Source organism: Podarcis gaigeae (assembly GCF_964106915.1).
Source record: "Podarcis gaigeae genome assembly, chromosome: 4".
NCBI lineage: Eukaryota > Metazoa > Chordata > Lepidosauria > Squamata > Lacertidae > Podarcis > Podarcis gaigeae.
Window position 1 is genome coordinate 22,467,777 of NC_139677.1, and position 21,497 is coordinate 22,489,273.

Genomic DNA, 21,497 nt, shown 5'->3' on the forward strand with positions numbered 1-21,497 from the left:
CTGCAAATGCTTTTTAAAAAAGCTTGCTGGAAGTCCAGAATCTCACATTTGTCAAATGCTGGTGTTTGCTTTAGAGATTTCCAAAGCAAACTCCAAATTTGGCAAGCTGGGGTCCAATACAGCTATCGGTGTGACAAACTTCAAAGATCTCTTCTGCTATAAAAGATAATTGCCCATGGAAAGAAAAGGATGACGCTAAAGTTTTTTATGGGTTGCTGTGGGATCTAATCCAGCATTCTGGCTGACCTGAAGCCTATGGGTAGCCCATAAGACAGACCTGATTGCAACCATATTATCTCCCCCAGAATTTCCAGAAACTGGTGCTCAGAAACATACTATCTCCAATGGTGCAGTAGAAGTAGAAGTAGAAGTAGAAGTAGAAGTAGAAGTAGAAGTAGAAGAAGAGGAGGAGGAGGAGGAGTTTGGATTTGATATCCCGCTTTATCACTACCCAAAGGAGTCTCAAAGCGGCTAACAATCTCCTTTCCCTTCCTCCCCCACAACAAACACTCTGTGAGGTGAGTGGGGCTGAGAGACTTCAGAGAAGTGTGACTAGACCAAGGTCACCCAGCAGCTGCATGTGGAGGAGCAGGGAATCGAACCCGATTCACCAGATTATGAGTCCACCACTCTTAACCACTATGCCACACTGGCTATAGCCATAGCTAGTGGCCCTTGATAGCCCTCTCCTCTGTGAGATTGTCCAGCCCTCCTTTAAAACTATCCAGGTCAGTGGCCATGACCTCATCTTGTGGGAGTGAGTTCCGCAGTTCAACTACGCACTGTGTGAAGCGGTAATGTCTTTTGTCTGCCCTGAATCTTGCAATACTCAGCTTCCTTGAATGCACTTTAGTTTTAGTGTTATGAAAAAGGGAGAAGAACCTTTCTCTACCCACTTCCTCTGTCCACATTCTGCCTGTGGGCACTACGTTAATCCCTATATTTCCCCTGCTGGGTGTCCCAGGCCTCCATATGTCTACTTCAACCAACAGAGAGCAGGCTACCAAAAACAAAGGAAAACAGGGAAGGTCTGGGGACAAGAATAGGCAGGGATGGACACAGCTTAATGCAAATATTTGTATCCGGGAACCGGAAATGTGTTACAACTCTATTAACGATCACCAGATTGTGGCTGGATTATTGAGAAGAAAATACTAGGAAGAAGCCAAGAACACACGAGAAGCCAAAGCGTTCAGTTTGGAAGGTAATTTGAATATCAGAAACTCCTTGTAAATAGATGCAGAAGGAAAATTACTTTGCTTCCTCACCTTACGATTCGCAGAAGTATTATAGCAGAAGGTTTGGGGGCCTAGAGCTCAGTTCATCAGATGCAAGTCCACAAACGCTTATGTTACAAGAGAATAAAATAAAAAATCTTTTAGCCTTTAAGATGTCATAAGATTCTTTATTGGTTTGCCGTGGGAGCCTAACTAGGCTACCACACAGCTCAAGACCATTGTTGTTGCTATATTCCAGCACAATCTGAAATCCGTTTTGCACCTACTAAAATCTAATTGAAATAACAGAGCAATCTGAGGAACGTCTGCTTGGAAGTGAATCCAAGGGTGTTTTGCTGGAACTTACTTGCTTGCATAAGATTGCAGACTAAGGTTGCAATCCTAAACATGCTTACTCAGGAGAGTAGGCCAGATTCTGCAAATCTGGGACTGTCCCTGGAAAATAGGGACACTTGGAGGGTCTGCAAGTATTCTTTAGGGAAAGTTATGTGCTGCCCCCTCAAGCAGATCTTTCCTAAGGCAGGAAAGTGGGGCATGGCAGATTTAAGCAGATGCATTCTGTTTTCCCCCCACTCCCCCTCACTCCAGAGTTCTTCTTTTGTTGAAACATATGAACAAACACTTGGGCAAATACAGTGGTGCCTCGCAAGACGATATTAATCCATTCTGCAAATCTCTTCGTCTAGCGGTTTTTTTCGTCTTGCGAAGCACGGCTATTAGCGGATTAGCGGATTAGCGCTATTAGCGGTTTAGCGGCTATTAGCGGCTTAGCGGCTCAGCGGCTATTAGCGGCTTAGCGGCTTAGAAAAAGGGGGGAAAAGGAAAAAACTCGCAAGAACTCGCAAGACGTTTTCGTCTTGAGAAGCAAGCCCATAGGGAAATTCGTCTTGCGAAGCACCTCAAAAACGGAAAACCCTTTCGTCTAGCGAGTTTTTCATCTTGCGAGGCATTCGTCTTGTGGGGCACCACTGTATGTCTTGCTTACTGGGGGCAGGGGGATGGGAAGAGATTTATAAAATAACTGTTCTGAAGCCAGAAAGCAGAGAAGAGGTGATGAGGGTGACAACCATAGAAACAGAGAGCTGAAAATTCAAAGATGGTGGCATATGTGCATAATGTATGATTAGATTATGGCAAAAGTGGGATGGGAACTTTCAGGTGACTTTAGGAGAGAGGTGAGGAACCAGCAGCTCTCTTGATGTTGCTGGGCTACAGCTCCCTTCCATGCTCCTGACCATTGGCCATGTTTCCTGGGGCAGATGGGAGTTGTGGTCCACTGACTTCATATCTCAAAACAGAGGGAACAACCTGGCTAAAGTTATGGATACTTAAGGGCTAAGTCAGGGGAGGGAAACCAGTAGCCCTCCAGACCTTGTTGGACTCCAGCACTCATCTGCCCCAACCAGCATGGCCAATGATCAGGGACATGTATGGGAGCTGTAGTCTAGCCTGGAGGTCCACAAGTTCCCCACAGCGTCCCCCTGCTCTCCACCCCACCCCACAGGTTATTTCCCCCTACGAAGACCTGAACAGCATCACAAGGTTCTTGTTTCAGGCTACCTGGAGACCTAAGACTGGAAGAAGAGAGAAGAAGAGTTTTGGATTTGATATCCCGCCTTTCACTTCCTTTAAGGAGTCGCAAAGTGGCTAACATTCTCCTTTCCCTTCCTCCCCCACAACAAACACTCTGTGAGGTGAGTGGGGCTGAGAGACCTCAAAGAAGTGTGACTGGCCCAAGGTCACCCAGCAGTTGAATGTGGAGGAGCGGAGACGCGAACCCGGTTCCCCAGATTACGAGACTACCGCTCTTAACCACTACATCACACTGAAGCCTCCCTCCTACAGACCGGGGATATGCTTCAGCATTTTTTATTTTTATTTTTGCAACACCCATTGGTGTCTCTAAACTGTCATTACACTCGAATGTCCATCACCTCATTTTGTGCGATATTTAGATCAGCCCTGAGTATTTCTGTTCGCCCAGTCACTAGACCAGTATGCCCCAGGACTTTTAATGCTGGATGCTAACAGAATACTTTTCTGCTTGCTCGCTTTCGCCAGCAGTGTGCTTGTTTCAAACATTGCCTTTTTGCAGCCTGTTTTTTTTTGGGGGGGGGGCGGGGTGTTGCACGAAGCTAAAAAGACATTCCACCTTGCTGCCCAAGCAGTTGCCAGGCAACCCTAACTTCCAGGGAGGGCCTAACTTTTCCTGCGGCTGGTAGATACAGGCCCCATCAAAATCACAAAATAGGGATGCAGTTTGTTGGGTTTAGATTCTGGATTAATGGTCTCAAACACGCACATGCACATACTCCTTTAGATGGCAAAATGTAGTCGGTCAGCCCAGTTGGTGGGAAGGCAAAAGGGCAGATCGTATTACTCTAGTATGTGTGACAGACCCTCCAAGTGTCCCTATTTTCCAGGGATGTCCCTGATTTGGAGAAGCCATTCCAGTTTCTGATTTGATCCCAGAATGTCCCGCTTTTCCTTAGGATGTCCCTATTTTCATTGGAGAAATGTTGGAGAGTATGGTAGGCTGTCCCTATTTTCATCAGAGAAATCTTGGAGGGTATGGAGTTATGCGACCCCTGAGCCAAGGACCCCTGAGCCACTGCAGTTACTTAACTACAGTGGTACCTCGGGTTACAGACACTTCAGGTTACAGACTCCACTAACCCAGAAATAGTACCTCAGGTTAAGAACTTTGCTTCAGGATGAGAACAGAAATCGCGCTCTGGCCACACTGTGGCAGTGGGAGGCCCCATTAGCTAAAGTGGTGCTTCAGGTTAAAAACAGTTTCAGGTTAAGAACGGACCTCCGGAACGAATTAAGTACTTAACCTGAGGTACCACTGTACACAACTTTAAGAAGATATCTGAAGGCAGCCCTGTATAGGGAAGGTTTTTTTTTTTAATGTTTAATGTTTTACTATGCTTTTATATATGTTGGAAATGGCCCAGAACAGCTGGGGCAAACCAGTTAGATGGACAGGTAACAATAATGATGATGATGATGATGATGATGATGATGGAATAGGATGTCCCTATTTTAAATAGAGAAATGTTGGAAGGTATGCTCTTTCCTGCCCAGGTGGAAGATAGAGAGGACCATGTGACTGTGTGTAGCGGAGGTGACAACTTGAATAAAATATTGGTGTGACCCAACTGAGTCCCACTCCACATAACCGATCACAAGATGTGGTGCATGCACACCATTTGAATGGCAATGCCCATCAACTTGGGGGGGGGCAGGCCCCTTCAACTATTTTATGGGCGAGGGGACAAAGACCCAGAGCTCTAGGAGTTGGCTCCTATAGTGTGTAGGAACTAGCCTGCTACACAAAGTTACTACAGTGGTACCTCTGGTTGCGAACGGGATCCGTTCCGGAGGCCCGTTCGTAACATGAAAAGCCCAGAACCTGAAGCCCCGTATCTGCGCAGGTGCGTGGTGCTATTTGGTGCTTGTGCGCATGCACGGAGCATGATATAGCACTTCTGCGCATGCACAAGCGGTGAAACCCGAAAGTAACCCTTTCCGGTACTTCCGGGTCGCCGCGGGATGCAACCTGAAAAAACATAACATGAAGCAAATGTAGCATGAGGTATGACTGTACAGTGGTACCTCGGGTTAAGTACTTAATTCGTTCCAGAGATCCCTTCTTAACCTGAAACTGTTCTTAACCTGAAGCACCACTTTAGCTAATGGGGCCTCCTACTGCCGCTGCACCGCTGGAGCACGATTTCTGTTCTCATCCTGAAGCAAAGTTCTAAACCTGAAGCACTATTTCTGGGTTAGCGGTGTCTGTAACCTGAAGCGTATGTACCCTGAGGTACCACTGTATTTATATTTGTAGCTCCACCCCTTTTGCCTGTGGCCCATCCCACTACTGGGATGTGGACCCTGGAAGCCTGCCCCGAAGGGAATGAAGCCCTCCAGCTGGAAAAGCTTCCCCCACCCCACCCCCAACTTAGAATTCCCTCCGCCATTTGCGCAGCTGCCTTTCAAGGGGTTAACCTGACTCCTGCGCCGAAATCAAAGACCCAGGCAATGCCTCCCTGCAGCATAAGGGATAATAAATGTGACACTCTCCTGGACTATCAGTAGCAAATATTTGAGCTTATCAAATAACGGAGGAAGTCGTTTAGTTACAAATAAACCAAACTCTCATAAAAGAGGTCTCCGCGCAAGGTGATTTCATTGGACTGGAGACAGCTAAAGGCCACTCGCCCATGCACAGCTCCCTCTCTGTGTACATTTGGTAACAGGCCTGCAATGATTAATGGCCAGCCGAGGGTGGGGGATCTTGGTCCCGGAGCTGAGGAACGCTGAGAAACTGTGCCCTGCAACTCTGGCAAACAGAAATAAATAAGCATCTCGGGGTTATTGCTAGGAAGTGACTCATCCTTTGGAACATAACAGGATCTGTGCTTCCCCTCCTCCTTCCCCTCCTCCCACATTCTCTTCTTTCTTTCTTTCCTTTTTCTCTGTGGCAAAGAGCAGCGTGTCCCAGAGGCTACAGTAGATGTCTCTGCTTGGCACTTGATGTACGAATACAGAGCGAGAGAGTCCTGGAATTGTACCCTTAAAGAGACACAGCTCTGCGGGGAAAATTGGAAGCCCAACCAAAACAATGTCTTAATTCTTGTGGGTGTGCAAAGCAAGGGACTGGACCTTTTCTGCTCTGGTACAAAATGCAGAAAATCTTTAAGAGGGTGGGGACACTTCCAGTGCCCCATGCCGAATAAATCAACTTGCTGTGCAACACTTTTATCTGGTAAATTTGCTCCCTATTGCTTTAACTCTGTGCCAGGAACAGCTACACCAGCTAAATTTTTGCATGTGAGGCTGCCATTGAAGTCAAAGGAATTTTTTTGAATGACTCAAATTCACATGTGCTACAGGATTAATAATATGGCTTGTGTATTTAGCTGCATAAGCACTATACATTTAAAGAACATGGAATTCCCCTGAGAATTGTGCTTTACCCTTCACAGAGCTACAATTCCCAGTACCCTTAACAAACTACAATTCCCAGGATTATTTGGGGGAAGTCCTCTGCTTTAAATATATTTTAAATGTATGGTGTTTATGCAGTCTAAACATACATGTTTATAATGATTCTTTTTTTTTTAATCTCTCCTTTATGGACCCCAGCTCTATTGACAAGACATATTGTTATGAAACATAATCACAATTTTAAAAATTCTCTAGTCTTTTAGATGTGTCAGTTTTAGGAATTATATATGAAGCATTTTAATTGCTTTATAAAGGTTTTGTCAGAAGGGTACGGGAGTTCAAGATCGTAAAAGAGAGGTGTTTCTTTTATCCTGGAGCAATGCAAAGTTGGAACCGCTCTTTCTCCTTTCACAGATGTTTGGAAATTGGTTCTTGATCTCTGTGGGTGAAAGCTTTTTTAAAAAGCAGTTCAAATTAAGTCACTGCTCAGTCCAAATTCCCTCTAATCTTACTAATACAACTTAGGCAGGAAATGTAGTGCTATGACACACATTCATAAAGGTGTACACAGAATAGGCATATAATTGTCAGTTCTCAACACTCTCTCTGTGTCACCCTCTTTAAAAGGAAAGTATCCATCATACACTAGCTGAAGCTGTGACAGACAAACAGAAGTCAACTCAATTCATAGAGGCTCCTTTTTAATTTTTAATTAAAATTTTAGTTTTGTGGCAAGTGTTGGCTGAAATCCTGGGCAGAATTGCAAGAGCGCATAATTTGCCCCTCATCCCAAACACTAGCTTCACTAGGAGATCAGGGAGGAAAAATGGCACCCGCAATGTTACACTTGGTGACAACTTTCCATATTGAGTGAGTAAACGCTGGCAATATCTCTAAAAAGGTATTGCTTGCAAGGATGTGTTACTGGGGAATGCACCTCTGTCACCATTGTGGTTCCTCTTCTCTGGAAGGAGTTCCCTGTAATAAGCAGGTCTTTTCACAAGTACAGTTGTACCTCAGGTTAAGTACTTAATTTGTTCCGGAGGTCCATTCTTAACCTGAAACTGTTCTTAACCTGAAGCACCACTTTAGCTAATGGGGCCTGCTGCCGTGCTGCCGGAGCACGATTTCTGTTCTCACCCTGAAGCAAAGTTCTTAACCTGAGGTAATATTTCTGGGTTAGCGGAGTCTGTAACCTGAAGCGTATGTAACCGAGGTACCACTGTGTATCTGATGATATGGGGCATGAATGTCTTGAGAAAGGTGTGGGGAACTGAATCCAGCTGGTGGGTCCGATAATTTCTTCCCACACTCCCCACTTGCCTGATATCACAATGACGTCGGTCATAGGAGCCAACTCCTAGGGTCTGTGGGGGCTTTGGTCCTCACAATAAAATATTTGAGGAGACTGGACCTCCCCCCCCCCAAGTTGATGGACATTGTCATTCAAATAGTGTGGTCATGTGATAGATTATGTGGGGCGGAGCTTGCCTGACCCCCCACAATATTTTCTCCAAGTTGGCACCCCTGATATTGGGTGACCCATTTTTGTCAACATGTCCTGAAATCAAATGGTGTGACCAAAGGCACAGCCCAGTGCTTTGAATGCCCTGTTGACCAGCTGGTCGTCGGGGCTTGCAAAGCGCCATGAAGGGGCTTTGCACATGACTCAGCAGGAGCTGCCAATCAGCTCACTGGCGGTGCTTGCAAGAATTCATTTCAGCCCACCCACACCTCTATCAGGTGTAGGAAAGGTGGGTTGGCTCAGCTGAAACTGCCTTGGGGGCAAAATGAGGATTTCTGGCAGGCCTAACGAGGATCCTGACCATTACCTTCATTAAAAAGGAGAAAGCGTCACACTGACAAAATATGGATATATTATTCCTTGTGGCTACATGTTCTATTCAGATCACAGCAGAACTTCTGAAATAGGCTTGAAGGTCAGTGCTCATGTCTAGCTCAAGTGTGTTGTCTCATAGTTCACAGGTCTTGTCTTTCTGACAATACATTTGCAGCTATTTTAAGGCATGAGAGTGACTCACAAGAAATCCAGGGAACAAAGAGTGAATTAAGGCAACCATTATGTGACAGGTATTGTTAACATCCCTTATCCCCAGATTCTGGCAGTTTTGAACTCTGCAGGTCTTAGCTTAGACTTAGTAGTAATGGTAGTGGTCACCCACCATGTTAAATTATCTAAAATGCACTGTACTGACGAATAAAATTTAACAAAACCTATAGATTGCAAAAATCAATATTCCTAGCAAGGACACATTTCAATAAAATCTATAGATAGCTCTATAGAACTTCTAGAGTGTATTTTGGGTGCAATTGTTTTATGTCTGTTTTCTATGCAAAATTGTTGTTATAAGACCATGTCTTTGCATTTTGAAAAAGTAAAATGAATAAATAGATTGCTTCTAGAATATATATAGAGAGATGTACTTTATGTACTACTTAAAGAAACATGAGATAGCTTACTATTTACTAAATGTAAGCTACTTTTCAATGCTACAAGAAAATCCAATCTTTAATATTTGCTTCATCTTCTATTATAATAGAGTAGGGATAGCCAACATGGTGTCCTTCAGAAGATGTTGGACTACAACTCCCATCATCCCTGACCACTGGCCATGCTTGATGGATGGGACTTGGAGCCCAAGAACTTCGGGGACTTCATGTTGCTTACCCTTGCGACATAATTAGAATTAAAATAGTATAGAAAAGCACGAACTGTTCAGCCTCATCATTTAAAACACCAACTTTATCCCATTACTCTACTAACTAAATTCAGTGCATTTTTTCTTAAAAAAAAAAAAAAAAAATGCTTCGGGGTAGTCTCATTTTGACTCAAGAAAATCATCATTTTATAGTTTAAATCAGGAAAAATAAATACAGCAAATGGACAAAAGTACAAAGAACATGCATTACACCGGGAAAGAAAATGAAGCCACCGTTGGAGGTGGTAACATTGAAATTGGCCAATCACGGTGCTAGATTCCAACTCCTACTTCACACATTAAACCCCCGCTTCCATCTGAGACTCAGGAAACACCGTGACAGGAAATAAGGCCGCCATCGGGGGTAACAACAGAACAAACGATTCACCATGCTATTCAATGGAATTGACGATTCCATTTTTTTTTTAGTTTCTTCTCCCATTAGATTCACAAAATGTTTTGGGGTATGTGTACTCCTGCATCCCTGTCCCCCGAAAAAAAGCACTGACTAAATTAACAGAAGTCCCTGAATGTTTGGACAAAATAACCTTTAGAATATTTCCGCCATTATATTACAGCATGGGTGGAAAATCTGTGGCCCTCCAGATGTCATTGGACTCCAGCTTCCATCAGCTTCAACCAGGGCAGCCAATGGCCAGGCATGATGGAACATGTACATGGGCTGTCATCCCTGAATTACATCAGAACCCCTGGATTACAGTATCACCCCAATTGCAGCTTCTTGAGGCATTTGCTATGGAAAGGCGGTGTTTAAATGTAACAAATCACCTTCTCCCGTGCACATTCCTAGACTGGATTTTTAAAAAGATCTAATAGCTAGTTTCCTAGGATCCAGGCAGCTCCTTGCTTTGACACTACCAGCCCAACCCTGTGCTCTGAAATAAAGAGTCGGCAACAGCCCCCTTACGTCTCACTATTAATGACTGTGGTTGTGGCTCCACAACGTTATCACAAGCACAAAGGTGCATCAACAAAACACCCCACTACTGCCATACTGTATAGGTGACCAGATGCAGAGCTTCATAGAAGATTTGGGGCAGATCCAGCTTGTCACACAGGGACAGGAAAACAGCCACCAACTGATATTCCTTCTTCTTTCAGCTATCTGGAGAACAAGAGTCTTGTATACCCCTTAGCATCTGTTTGCCCAATGCACCTTGCAAAAACCGAACATCAATCATTTACTTTCATGTTTCAGGAGATGCACACCAACTGGGAATGCACAACTTTGAAATCACTTTTGTCAAGTGTCCCCAACCCATTTATAATCTACCGGCCAGTACTGAATCACAACATGTACTGGAAAGATAAGCACCACTTGTGACCTGCAAAAATGAGAAATATTGCTGGAATTTAATCAGAGGTCCTTTCCTTTGCCTCTCTGTGCTTCAAGGACACAGAATGTACTTAGAAAGTAGTCTTAGCCTGTCTCTTGGATTTTTGAAGTGGCACAGCAAAAACTTGCCTCAGTATCAGGTTCAGCAAAAGGAGAAGCAATTCAACCTTCTACTTCACAGGTCGTGTCCGAGGACAGACATATCATGCTAGAATCTTGAAGTAATCGCTTCACTGTTTTGCTCAAACGGCATGTGAACTACAAAAGTAGGGCTGCAGGAAGATGAAAGAATTTTTAGAACCATCAATCATACAAATTCATCAATTAACCCATTCATTAGATCTGAAGCACAGGGCAAAAAATTTTTCTTGCTAGATGATGCAGGAATCAGAGGAGGCCTCCGTCTGGTATGTATAGAGGTATAACCTCACTATAACCACGGCACCAAAGTCTAGGCTTTGGAGAAAGTCTCTTGATGGCACCTGCCTTCTGCAGTTTTGAGAAGCAGTCTTATTAAAAATGATGGCTGATATCCAACATTAGTGATATTCAGGGTAGCTTGATTGAGTTCTACCCAACATTGCCATTGTGCAAATGGAGCGGGCTGCCCTTCCTCTCCTCTCCCATGTACCCTACTGTGCACCCTCAAAATCCATTTTAGAGGTTTGGTGAGGCCCTCTGAGGACCACAGCCAATTTGGGCGGAGTGCAGTGAGACATCCCATTATGCAAGCAGAATACCACTCACACAGTGTTGGGTACACCTGACTGAAAACAGTGGACTTCAGTAGCTAAATCCATTGATTTCAATGGGACTAATATCTGAGTATGTCTCCTGGACATTGGATAAAACCCAATACAGTGGAACTTGGTTCTCAAACACCCTGGTACTCAAACAACTTAGAACCCAAACCCAGCTCTGTTTTGCAAACTTTTTTTGGAAGCTGAACGTGCTCCGGTTTGAGTGTTATGCTTCCAATTTGAGTGCCACACTTCCATTTTGAGTGAGGTCTGTCTGTTTTTGCTATTTATTTTGCATTTTTGCTTTTGCAGCTCTTTTTTGTTTTGTTTTTGTGACTGTGTGCAACCCTGTTCAGCTACTGATTGATGGATTGTGTGACTGCAGTACATTGTTTATTGCTTTCATTTTATGGATCAAGGGTCTTGTTAGATAGCAAAATTCATGTTAAATTGCTGGTTTAGGGGTTGTTTTTAAAAGTCTGGAATGGATTAATCCATTTTACATTACTTTCTATGGGAAAGCATGCCTTGGTTTTAGAACGCTTTAGTTTTGGAATGAACTTCCAGAACAGATTAAGTTTGAGAACCAAGGTACCACTGTATCTGAAAATAATATGCTGACGGATTAATTCAGGGATTTTATTTTATTGGAATATGGTTCCTGCATTACTATTGTCCTAGGGAGAGCATCCCAGGGGCCTTAGGAGGGAGTGGACCCCCCCCCCCACCTTGAGGGTGGAGAAAGAGGTTTGTTCCTGCATGAGACACCTGACCTCACAGGTCCATCTCTTGTTGCTGAAAAAAGCTTCACGGCCATAAGGGGCATGTCAGGAGTAGATTGGGCAGGTCCAAACAATGGGAGAGAAATTGTACCAGGGGAAGAACAGCCAGCAACGTGGAAGTGAAATCCTTTCTCTCTCTATCCTTTATGTCCTGTGGCCACCTTTCTCGTAGGACTTTGGACAATTCACATCCTCCAGCATCAGGACTTTCCTTAGTCATTAGGGATGGGGAAGAAATTTGATTCGGTTCCCGTTTAAAGGTGAACCCAGCCAATTCCTGGAAGAGAAAGCAAATTAAAAAGTAGCCATCCTTCGAAATCTGCACCTCTCTGAATTTTGCAATGCAGGCAAAAGTCTGAAAATAAATTTAAAAGAGTTGGTGAAAAAAGAATTTTGCAATTCAGTTATCCAACCGTGTAACGTGTACAAAAATTCATATCCTGGTGTGCATAGATTAGTGAAAGTAATGTGCAGAAATATTAGGAGGAAATGCTTGCAAAATTGTGTTCATTAGGCAAAACTGCATACTGGGAGAAACCTGCACTAAGTTGCTAGATAATTTTCGTGAGAATTTCTTTTTTAATTGCCAACTGATGTGGAAATGGAGAAAAAAGGGAGAAACTGAGAGAACACAAAATCAACAAATTTGTCCATCTCAGTCCACTAGTAGGATTGGTCCTGGGGGGGAGGGAATCTAATTGATTAACAAAGTCAACAGTGCAGCCCCATTAAAAAGAAATAAATAGAAATATTTATTTGAGGTTAGCTATGGGGATGCGCAACCTGGGAGGAGATAGGAGAAAGGGTGAGATCTAGGTCTAGGTGGGTAGGAAGGATTGGGAAATGGAGCAAGCAAGAGTGGCAGCCCCTAGTAATTCATACTGGTGATGGTTGAGAGAGAAAATGATCCTTTACTCATGTATCAGTTTCTTTTCTCATATACTGAAGCGGGGGTCAATGAAAGAGGGCTCAGGTGAGTCAGTTGCTTTTGCTAATTATTTTAAAATAAGCAAACCATTTCCGCTTATGTGACCAATGTGTTATGCTATGATCTACGAAACTTAAGAACATAAAAGTGCCCTGTTGGATAGGACTGAAAGTCCATTTAGTCCAGCATTCTGCTCCCAACATGTTTACAAGCTTCTCTCACTGGAATGCATCTTATGCGTCTCTTGCACAGTCACGATAAAAAAAAAAAATAATCCAGGAAAATAGCACATTGCTAGCAGGAGGTGTAAACTGTCTAAGGGTGTAGGGACCACTATTTGATCAGCATTAGCAGCACAAAACGTCAACGCTAAAATGTTTTCACACTAAAAATGCATCCATTGGAGCAATACAGTTTATAAATTATTGCGTGAAAAGTAAAAACTATTATTCTAAACGACTGGTTATTTCAACTTCACTTAAATTTATCTGGACTCGCTGGATCATCGTAATGTCAGCACGAAGGCCCTCAATCTGTAACTCTCCTTTTAGATCATAGAATTGCAGAGTTTGGAAGGGACCAACTTGTCCAACCCCTTACATCGAGAAGAGGACAATCCAAAATTGGAGTCTGTAACCTGAAGCGTATGTAACCTGAGGTACCACTGTAATTCTATTCCAAGTTGCTTGAACTCAGTGGGTCTTTTCTGAAGAAACATGCGTAGGATCGCACTGTTATTCCCTGAAAACAACACCACGGGCATCTGTCTACACCAAGCATGAACAGTCATGACTATTGTGGAATAAATAGTCTGGGGAAAATGTAATTGTGAGGAGATCCCCCCCCCCCCCGGGACAAGCAGTACTCGCTTGTGTAAGATTGAACATTGCTGTTTTATTTGTGGCATCAACTGTAATGGGCAGTGCAAGGGTTAAAGGCCCAGTGAACATTTCAAGGCACTTCAGCTTCACAGGGAGAGAGACAGACTAGCAGAAAGGAAGAGTCTGTACTGCGTGTTCTGGGCGCTTTTAGATTAATGTATGCCCAGCTGCATTTCCTTGAAACTGATTAATTTCCAATGTATACTGGAGTCCTTTCAGGGGACAACAGCTCTGTGTGGAATGCACTACACCCAGGACTGTAAAGTTCAGTGGAAGGGATTTTAAAATAATCTGTGGGTTTTATCCCATCCTGATGTGCATGGTGTATGCAAGCGTGTGCTTGCGCATGCATTTGCCTGTTTGTGTGTATATACATAGGGAAACTGCATTTTAATACATCTCAAGTCTATCCTGTGGCCCATAATTTGGACAAGATGCCAGACTGCAGCAGGAGAAGTGAAGGCCTCATACAGACTTGCGTTTGTGCTAAGAACACCGTTGTTGTTGTTGTTTGTTTAGTCGTTTAGTCGTGTCCGACTCTTCGTGACCCCGTGGACCAGAGCATGCCAGGCACTTCTGTCTTCCACTGCCTCCCGCAGTTTGGTCAAACTCATGCTGGTAGCTTCAAGAACACTATCCAACCATCTCGTCCTCTGTCGTCCCCTTCTTCTGGTGCCCTCCATCTTTCCCAACATCAGGGTCTTTTCCAGGGAGTCTTCTCTTCTCATGAGGTGGCCAAAGTATTGGAGCCTCAGCTTCAGGATCTGTCCTTCCAGTGAGCGCTCAGGGATGATTTCCTTCAGAATGGATAGGTTTGATCTTCTTGCAGTCCATGGGACTCTCAAGAGTCTCCTCCAGCAGCATAATTCAAAAGCATCCATTCTTCGGCGATCAGCTTTCTTTAGGGTCCAGCTCTCACTTCCATACATCACTACTGGGAAAACCATAGCTTTAACTATACAGACCTTTGTTGGCAAGGTGATGTCTCTGCTTTTTAAGATGCTGAATAACACCATATCACTGGCAAATAGCAAAATAGATACATTATGGGATAAAACTGAAACAGGAAATAATTCTGGTCCTTTCAGTTCCATTATTGCATCATTTGCATAAATGCTAAACAGCAGGGGAGCCAGTAACCACCCTTGTCACACCCCTTTTGTTTTTGGAATTGGAGCTGACCATTTGCCCCTACTTTCACTCTCATATACATTTCAGATTAGATTTGACTTTTGGATTGATTTATTGATTTATTTAGAAGGCAAATCTTTTTTAAAAAAAAATGCAGTAGGTGAGGAGAAAAGGTCAAGGGTTTATGGGAAATGATAGATAATGAATTCAAAAAGAAGTTTCAATTGGTGATTCCCCCCACCCCCCCAAAAAAACCCCAAAGCCTTTTTTGCTAGGGATGATTGGGACAGAGGTTTCAAAGAAATTGACTAATCTTTTTATGCATGCAACATCTGCAGGCAGAATCTTAGATGTTCAGAAATGGAAAGAGGAGGAGACTCCAACCAAAGAAGGATGGCTTGTAAAATTAATGAATAACGCTGGAATGTCAAAATTGACTGTAAAACCAAGAGATCAAAATGGCGAACTGTTTATGGGAAATTGGAGGCCTTTTTGGACTATCTGTCAAAATATTTTAGCGAAACGAAATCTCACACAGGTTTTGAGATATGAGCGGCGGGGGGCGGGAATGTGATATAAAATGTTACAAGTGAAGTGCAGATCTAACTGTGAAGCTGTTGTAGTTTCAGGGACACACAGGAAATCTGCAGAAAACCTCACACTGTCTTGCAGCTGCCTACCATACCCAGCATAATGTGCTTATGCGGTAAAGGCATCACAATGATCCACTGTGATCTTAGCAGAACAAAGTTTGCAGTGGTGCAAACTGTTAGGAGAAGGCTAGAAGCAAAAGGGTTAAAAAAAGATCACACGCTGCCTTGTAAAGATAGCAGGAATTAGGGAACAGGCGACAGATGTCCCATGTGGAGGCACTTAGCTTTATGGTGCCACCTGGACCCATTTAATACCTTTAAAAGCAATCACTTGGTCATTTGCGAAAGCAGATATAGGGACTGAGTTGTTTGAAAACAGAGGCATCTTTGGCCAAGTCTGTCTACCACTTCCAGGATGTTCTGCTGTGACAAATGGCGGAAGAAAGTTTGCTGTTTGCTGTCTCAAAGGTATAAATCATTGCTAGGTGAATTGCTATGCCATAAACAATGTTCAAAATGCAAGGTGGGGGGAAACTAATTTCAAATGATACAGGCACATTTAATTGCCTATTTGATTTTGTTTATGATTCCTTTCCCATGAGACATCCCAAAGTGGTTAACAAATAAATGAAAACATCAATAAAAGTGTGTGAGAGAGAAGGAGGGAGGGAGGAGAGATGGTGGATGGATGGATAGATGGAGAGATGCTATGGACAAAATTTCCCTGAATCCTACCCAAGTCAGGTCTATTCAGAAGGACTGACATCAGATGAGGAAGACAGGCAAACTAATGTCAGTGTACTGGAAGAAGCAAATATCACCAGTGTAGAAGCAACGATTCTTCAACATCAACTCCGTTGGACTGGTCATGTTGTTCGGATGCCTGATTATCGTCTTCGAAAGCAACTACTCTATTCCCAACTTAAGAATGGAAAGCGACATACCAGTGGACAACAAAAGAGGTTTAAAGAATCTCTCAAGGCAAATCTTTTTAAAAATGTAGTATAAACACTGACAACTGGGAATCATTGGCCTGCGAGTGCTCCAATTGGAGAACAGCCTTCACCAAAGGCGTCACAGACTTTGAAGAAGCACAAACTCAGGACAAAGGGCAAAAAGAGCTAAGAGGAAGGCATGTTTGGCAAATCCTCACCATGATCAACTCCCACCCGGAAACCTGTGTCCCCACTGTGGAAGGATGTGCAAATTCAGAATTGGCCTCCACAGTCACTTATGGACACCCTGTTAAGACCATATTCATGGGAGACAATCTTACTTGGCTATGAGTGACCGTCAAAGAAGAAGAGTCATGAACTGCTATGGGTCTGGTTGGGTGGTCCACAGCCATCCATGGTTGTCATCAGGAAGGACATCAGACAGGAAAGAGAGGCAAGCACGGTGGGGAAACCCTTCAGCAAAGTCAAGATCTCTGCTTGGTGGCTGCATCTTCCAGGAGGAGGAAGGCCCAACTTCCTGTGTGCCTGTTGCTCTTCGTCCTGCCTGATGCCTCCCCACACCTCAGCATCCTGCAGCTTGTGGGTGGGTGATGTCCACAAGCAGCTTTCTTTTCAAAGGGGATGAGTCTGTGGGAGGGAGGCACCCACCATCTCAGCCAGGGTGCCTCCACCCTTCTCTTAGCTATGTATTTAATGAGGATTCCAAAACATCAATTTAATTAATTTATAAAATTTATATATCGCCCGTCGTCCGAGGATCACAGGGTGGTTTACAACAGAAAAGTTTAAAAATGCACCCCATAGTAAGAAACCAAAACAATGACACACACACACCAAAAATTAGTCCTGCCCCTGAGCCTACGTGGACCCAAGTGTGGGGTGGTGGTCCTAGGGTCAGCCAAGGGTGGGGCAACCCAATGCTCTTTGGATCGGAGCCAAAGGTGGGGTAGATTGGGAGGCTGCCACAGCCCCCTCACATCCCCCCTGCAGCCTCGATTCCGGGGACCTGAAACAGGGCAACCCAACCTGGACTAATCTGAGGACGACCTACCTCACACTGGACCCAGATCCAAAGAAGTTCAGGAACAAGGCTTATGTTTAATTAGGAGCTTTTCTGAAACCCTAATTAAACATATGGCCAGGTAGGGGAAGGAGATATTGTTCCCCTCTCCACCCCACTCCTGAATGAGAGCAAGGGGTGTTAATTCTATGGGTGGTCCTTTACAAGTAGCTTTGGACTTGATACAAAAATTACCCAATAGCTTTAAGGGCTTGTATAGACTTTCCAGCGGAGGAAATGAGATGTTTCTACTTGACTGGCTTAGATGAATGTAAAAGAGGCTTTTCACTTGAAATGGGGAATTTATAGGCCAGCATCTTGGGGGTTCAGCTGCCAGCTGAGAAGCCCCAGGAGACGACTGTCCTTCTGAATCCCTCCTTCAGGGGCCTTCTGAGCAGCTGGAGAGACGGAAGAGGCTGAGTAGTAATGACTGAAGAGGCAACAGATGGTAAGTTAAATATTCCTCTGGGAGCTGGTCAGCTTGACAGTCATTCTATAAATAATGCGCTGAGTTTTTACTACTCTTCCTGTGAGTGGAGGTTGTTTCACAATTGCTTCCCACGCAGCCTTCATCCTTCCTGGGTCTGTTTTCCAAGCCAAAAATATCTCCAGGAAAATTACACAGGAAGACTTCCCCAGCCTACTACACTTTTCTTATATCCTAAGCCCAGGAAGATGTTCCATGTTTACTATTCAGCTGCTCAAAACACACAGCTCTCTCCGACTGTGTACATAAGTATACCTTTAAAACACATCTGAAGCACATTCTTTTCTTCAAAGAGTTCTGGGCACTTCCAGAGTTACGGTTTTCAGCAACCCTTAGCAAATTACAGTACCTACAGAAAACTCTGACAGTCTACAAGAGACCAGAGGATCAGTTTTAATATACTCTCGAACTTTTCTCTGATGAAAACAAGGATGTCGTAATTTATTTATTTTTATTTTATTATTATTATTATTATTATTATTATTATTATTATTATTATTACCCCACCCATCTGACTAGGTTGCCCCAGCCACTCTGAGTGGCTTCCAACATATATAAAACAATAATAAAACATTACACATTTTTCAAAAACTTCCATATGCAGCGCTGTCTTCAGATGTCTTCTAAAGGTTGTAGTTACTGATCTCCTTGGATTGGGGTGGGGTGTGTCACATAACTCCATACCCCCCACCATTTCTATGATGAAAATAAGGATGCCCTAAGGAAAAGTGGGAGATTCTGGGATCAAATCAGAAACTGGGGTGGCTTCTGTAAATCCAGGACTGTCCTTGGAAAATAGGTAGACTTGGAGGGTCTGTGTTAAGAACCAGATTTAGTCCTGTGCTTCTGAAATATTTTGAGGTGGGATTTCCCTGCTCTAAGGCATCCATCCTATAGCAAGAGCTGCTCGGGTGAGCGGAATTAGGATCCAGCAGATCTTAAGCAGGCAGAAGCCCTGAGAAAGAGGCATCTGGTGGGATCAGAGAGGGGCCACTTACGCTGGATCCTAAGCCCATTGAGCTCAGTCACATGTACTGGCAACCCAGCAGAAAGGGTGGTGTAATTCAAACACTATTCTAAAGGCTTGTTAGCTCAGCCAGCTTTACCATGCTCCTGAATGGAGTTTGGGTCTGGTTTGATTTCTGCCGGACTTGCATAGTTTCGAAGTATTTTATTTCTGATGGAAAGATGGAAAGATGGAATTATTGAATTATTAATTGATACGGAAAATAAGGGTATTGAGGAACGGTATTGAAAGACAAGAGTTTTATTTTGTGTCAATGGTACAGACAGTCTCTGCAGTCTCCCTCCGTCCCCGCTCCCCAAAGATAGTTTGTTAATGAATCAAAAGCTGGATTTTGGAGGCGGGGGTTGCGGATATTCACATCACATTTCAGAGATAGTAAGGCCCCTTTCTTTCCCTGTAGCCATAACAAAAATAATCAGGAACAAATGTAATTAACTGAAAACACATGCCGCCATAGGTACTGAGAGAGATTTCCGGAAGTAAGGCAAAACTGTAACTGAACAGAAATTTATGCTAAAAGCGTAACTATGGGACGAAGCAAAATCCCCTGGCTATTTGCTATCTTATGAGCATGCCATAAAGATACACACACACCCTTAAGAACTTAACTTAAGTAACACCTCCTCAACCCACTTGGTTAGCTGGTTTTACTGGTAATGCAATTAACCCTTAATTCACACACCAAATGATCTCTGCTGTTGCACTTCCAACAACCAGGCCAATCAGCACACAGGCCCTGCTCATTTCTTATTATTTATTACATTTAAACCCCACCTTTTCAGGTGGCGCTGTGGGTTAAACCACAGAGCCTAGGACTTGCCGATCAGAAGGTCGGCGGTTTGAATCCCCGCGATGGGGTGAGCTCCCGTTGCTCAGTCCCTGCTCCTGCCAACCTAGCAGTTCGAAAGCACGTCAAAGTGCAAGTAGAGAAATAGGTAGCATTCCAGCAGGAAGGTAAATGATGTTTCCGTGCGCTGCTGTGGTTCCCCAGAAGCGGCTTATTCATGCTGGCCACATGACCCAGAAGCTGTATGCCGGCTCCCTCGGCCAGTAAAGCGAGATGGGCGCCGCAACCCCAGAATTGGTCACGACTGGACCTAATGGTCAGGGGTCCCTTTACCTTTACCTTTTTTCTAAAGAGCTCCTGGCAGTGTATAAGGTTCACTCCCTCTCTTTTCGCATCCGGAAGCAGGCAACGTGTTCTAAGGAAAAGGTAGATTATCTTCCACTTTGCCATTCTTGTCATGCCATATTGGGTGTGGGTGGGTGTGGGTGTGTATGCACATCAGGGAACTTGTGGCCCTCCAGATGTTGTTGGATACCAAGTACCATCATCCCTAGCCAGCCTGGCCAATGGACAAAGATGAATTGCAGTCCAACCATAACTAGGCTTCATCATCGATCCTGGAGGATTCCCATCTCTGGTGTACATCTTCCTGATATCTTCCAACTTCCCTGTTTAGGGAAGCTTTTAGCCCTGTTTAGGGAAGCTTTTAATGTTTAAGGACTCTTGTATTTTAATATTTTGTTGGAAGCCGACCAGAGTGGTTGGGAAAACCCAGCCAGATGGGCAGGGTATAAATAATAAATTATTATTATTATTATATTATATAACCACCTATCAGGGAGGGGAGGGGAGGCAGGGAAAGTCACATTCCACTAGTGGGCCTTGTCCTGTGTGTGCATACCCCACTTAGTGCTATGTTGAATTCCACCCTCAGTCTTCAAGGGCGGCCCCGCATAGATCACGCTGCAGTACTCTAGTCAGTAAGTCACCAGCTCATGGAATTCAGTGGCCAAGTGACTTGTAAATACTATTTTACAATACTTCTTTTTCACTTATAAAGGTGGCAGGGCCCACCTGCACGGCCATCGTTGTGTTGTCGTTTCCTGCTGCTGTTACACGTGAGGAAAGAAACACAAGATCTCACACGACGAGGTGAATCATGCGTGCAGAGGACACATCAACACTGTCAAGTGAGCTGCAAAATGAAATGAAGAATAAATATTCAAAAGCTAAACAAATGAGAGGGGTAGTACCAAAGATGCTCCTCGCCTGGGGTGCAAGGTAGTCATTCTCTCTTCTTTTTTAAAAAAATATATTTTTTTGATTTTCCACATTTATAACAAATATAACATGTAAAAGACACAAAACGAAACACATTACAATACAGTGGTACCTAGGGTTAAGTACTTTATTCGTTCCGGGGGTCTGTACTTAACCTGAAACTGTTCTTAACCTGAAGCACCACTTTAGCTAATGGGGCCTCCCGCTGCCACTGCGTCGCTGAAGCACAATTTCTGTTCTCAACCTGAAGCAAAGTTCTTAACCTGAAGCACCTTTTCTCGGTTAGCGGAGTCTGTAACCTGAAGCATATGTAACCTGAACCGTATGTTACCCGAGGTACCACTGTACTAAATGAAAAAAAGAAAGAAAAAGAAAAACACTTATTTCTTCTAAAATCCAAATTAACTTTCATTGTTATCTGACTTCCTCAAATCCCCCCTAACTGAATTTCATTGTGACGCCTTTGTAACAGTTCTCCAAGATCATCTTTCTAATAAAATTAACTCCTAGTCATTCTCTATTAATATTCCATTGCAGCAGATGCTAAATGCACTGTTACACGGAGTCCAGCAT

At 43.8% G+C, this 21,497-nt stretch overlaps 1 long non-coding RNA gene across 1 annotated transcript; it reads left to right on the forward strand.

Moving 5' to 3' along the window:
• The first annotated feature begins 15,456 nt into the window (after positions 1-15,456).
• On the forward strand, positions 15,457-20,911 carry LOC310842684. The gene is made up of 3 exons (XR_014563300.1): positions 15,457-15,794; positions 17,726-17,790; positions 20,704-20,911. It is a non-coding gene; the product is annotated as an uncharacterized lncRNA (long non-coding RNA).
• Positions 20,912-21,497: the final 586 nt, after the last annotated feature.